The 3,530-nt window shown below is 36.9% G+C and overlaps 1 non-coding gene across 1 annotated transcript; it reads right to left on the minus strand.

Annotated features, from left to right (window-relative positions):
- Positions 1 to 2,460: 2,460 nt before the first annotated feature.
- Positions 2,461 to 2,532, minus strand: TRNAT-UGU (transfer RNA threonine (anticodon UGU)). Its single transcript has one exon. It is a non-coding gene; the product is annotated as a tRNA-Thr (tRNA).
- Between the last annotated feature and the right edge of the window lie 998 nt (positions 2,533 to 3,530).

The raw sequence follows: 3,530 nt of genomic DNA on the forward strand, positions 1-3,530 counted from the left end.
GCCAATTTACACTAACATAACCCTAGTTTTATGGAAGTGAAGGCCAAAAGGAGGTTATTCATTGAGTAGATTTCAATACTAATTATATACAGTCAACTTACAAAATAGCTAATTGTTTTGAAACCCCAAGTTCTACCAATTGACTTTTACAAACATGAAAAACATGATTTATTCAAGAAGTTATAGGCATTTTATGGGATTTTTGACAAAACAGCTTCGGATTTTTGACAAAACAGCTTTGAATTTCAATGAAAATTTCAAGTTAGAGTTTTTTTGTCAAATTTCTAATATAGCTTGTGTTTTGACATCATGAAAAATCCCCTTTATTTTTTGACTTTTAACCGACCTATGGTAAACAAGGTGTAGAAATGTTGTTTCTAGGTTTCCCAAAAAATTCCAAAGTTTTAAAAATTACAGAACTAGTGTTAAAGAAGGGAATTGGGTGCTTTTGCACATTCCCAAATCAAGATATGTATATCACAAGGGAAATACCATCACCAAATTGGCTCATAGATATCATGGTCCATCCTAAGTGGAGATAAGAGTGGGATAAGCGGCTCACAAGTTGATGCTATCGATAACTACACGTATACATGATGTGTTCTATATCTATCGATTGAAGGCACATGTTGGGTCAATAGTGGAAGTTCAAGATGAGTTGCCTCCCATGAATGAGGAAGGCATGGTGGTATATGTGCCAGAATGAGTGTTGGGTACTAGAGAAAGGGTGCTATGCAACCGTTCTTTGGTGGATTATGTCATCAAATGGAAGGGTTCACCCAATGAAGAAGCCTCATGGAAACCCACCATGGTTTTGAAAGGTCATGAAGATCTATTTGGCGAGTCAAATGGAAGGGAACAATAGTGATTTAGCTTGTTGAAAATTCCTGTAAATCACTATATTAGGAAGATGGCGGACTTAAGGTACTATTTTGGACAGCAAGTCTTGGCCAATTTTAGAGGGCAAATGATGAAGTTTACAGCTATTGGAGACCATTTACAACCGTGCTTACAAAGTATAATGATGCTCTATTAGATTGGATATACCATTCATTCATTCACTTGATTGGTACCCAAGCACTTATGATTAGATATCCTACCCATGTGAATTATCTGATTGATGAAAGGTTTCAAGGACGAAACCTATGGGTGGGGATGGTTTGTAAGAAAGGGCTCTTGGCAATCTATAATTGGCAATCTATAATAATGGGGGCAAGGCCATGGGCCTAGGGGCTGCTGCCCAAGTGTGGGGACATTAATAAGTGGTAGCGTGTAAAGGTAGGAGGTATAAATACCCACTATGGGCACTAACCAAGGAGATAATCATTTTTACTAATCAAATCAAGCTTTCAAGCTTTCTTAGCCTTTCTTGGCTATGGTATTCTCTCCCACATGAGAGCTACGGTGTTCTCTCCCATATGAGAGCTAGAGTGTAGACTCCTCTTAAGCCTCAACTGTGTAAACTCCGATTAATGAGTAATATGCTTCCTTTCAATAAACATGTATATATATATGTGTGTGTGTGTACATGTATACATATACATATATATATATATGTGTGTGTGTGTGTGTGTACATGTATACATATACATATGCATATACACATGTGTATATCTATATTTTTAGATATAGACATGTATATATATGTGTATATATATAGTACATAATATATATATATATATATATATATATATATATATGTATGTATGTATGTACATACATATATACATATATATATGTATGTATAGACATGTATATATGTATAATATATGTATATCATATATGTATGTGTGTGTGTATATACATATATATCTATACGTATACATATATATCATACACACGTGTGTATATCTATACTTATAGTATATATCTATATTAGATGTATAGATATGTATATACATATAGTATATGTGTATACATGTCTATATCTATAGATATGTATATACATGTATATATATTGTATATGTATACCTACACACACCCCTACGGAGGCCGTGGGCACCTCCTGAAGCTCGTGAAACAACGACTGGACTGGTATGTGGCATACGTGTGTCAGCGGAGGCCGTGGGCACTTATATATATAGTAGTATATGTGTGTATATATATACCTGCACGGAGGCCGTGGGCACCTCCTGAAGCTCGTGAAACAACGACTAGACTCGTATGTGGCATACGTGTGTCAGCGGAGGCAGTGGGCACCTCCTGAAGGTATATATATATATATATGTAGGTATATATATATATATATACCTACACACACCCCTACATATATATATATATATATGTAGGTATGTATATATATATATATATATGTAGGTATGTATATATACCTACACACACCCCTACATATGTCAGCGGGCACCTCCTGAAGCTCGGACTGGAAATTCTTGAACGGGCGGGGCAAAATGACACTCCTCGTAACAGCTAATTTCTGTCGCTTATTTGACTCTACAAATTGGAAGCTCCCAGCGAGGATCGAACTCGCGACCTTTCGCTTACAAGGCGAGTGCACTACCGCTGTGCTATGGAAGCGTACAAACATGAATTTCTCTGTTTAGGTTACATCTATAGTGTATCATTTAAAATTTCTCTCTCATGTGACCACCGACCATATCTATGCAGATCAGTTAACCCTCTAAATATATTTAAAACTCGAATGCCTTGGTTATAAAATTGGCCCAACACTCTTGTCTTATGCTAGTCACAACTCCATAATGCTCACAAAGAAGCAAGTGCTTCAAAGTTCATGCCAACTAGCTCCATGAAGGTCCTCAATGGGGTGTTTTGTGATCCAGGCAAAGAGAATGCTATCCACATCTTCACATAAAGTTTGTCCAAGAGAAGTTCATGTGTCGTAGAAATTATATCAAGTATGAAAAATAGAGGTTTTGACATCAAAGAAGGGACTCTTACCTTAAATCCACTTGTGTTCTAACAAGTTTAAGACTTAAGGTCATGTGTGCAAAGTCTTTAGGAAAAGCTATTGTGGTTGATTATGTCCCCTCCAAGCAATGTTAAGTGTTGACTAGGTCTTATAGAGCTTCTCATTATCTTTAGCTCAAGATATATTAACTTTGATTAGTGGGTGGGATGTGGGTGAGAGGGCATTCAAACATGTATGGTGACATATATTGTTGATTACTTTTTGAGGGGTTGGAGAGTAACTATTTCACGACAACTCTCATTATAACTTGAGGGAAGTGGAGCTTATAAACGATTTCACCACACAACTCCCATTTATAACTTGAAATAAGCGAGACCAAAAATCTATCACAACTACCAACAAAGAGCAAAGAAATATTTTGAGAAAAGGTTAGAGGGCAAGGTGTGTGTTAGGGGAGCCCCATAATGAAGAGGAAAGTGAGGGGACTAAACAAGTAGCAAAGAAATATTTTGAGAAAAGGTTGAAGAGGGGGGGGGGGGAGGACACACAAAGAAATGGAGGGGAGAGAGGTTGTGATGTGTAGGGTTAGGGGAATTAGCATAAGTGTGAAGGAAGTGAGGAGGTTCGGTTCCACACATTTATAAAT

The sequence above is a fragment of the Cibotium barometz genome, chromosome 22 (genome assembly GCF_041138505.1).
Source record: "Cibotium barometz isolate CiBa-2024 chromosome 22, ASM4113850v1, whole genome shotgun sequence".
Taxonomy (NCBI): Eukaryota; Viridiplantae; Streptophyta; class Polypodiopsida; order Cyatheales; family Cibotiaceae; genus Cibotium; species Cibotium barometz.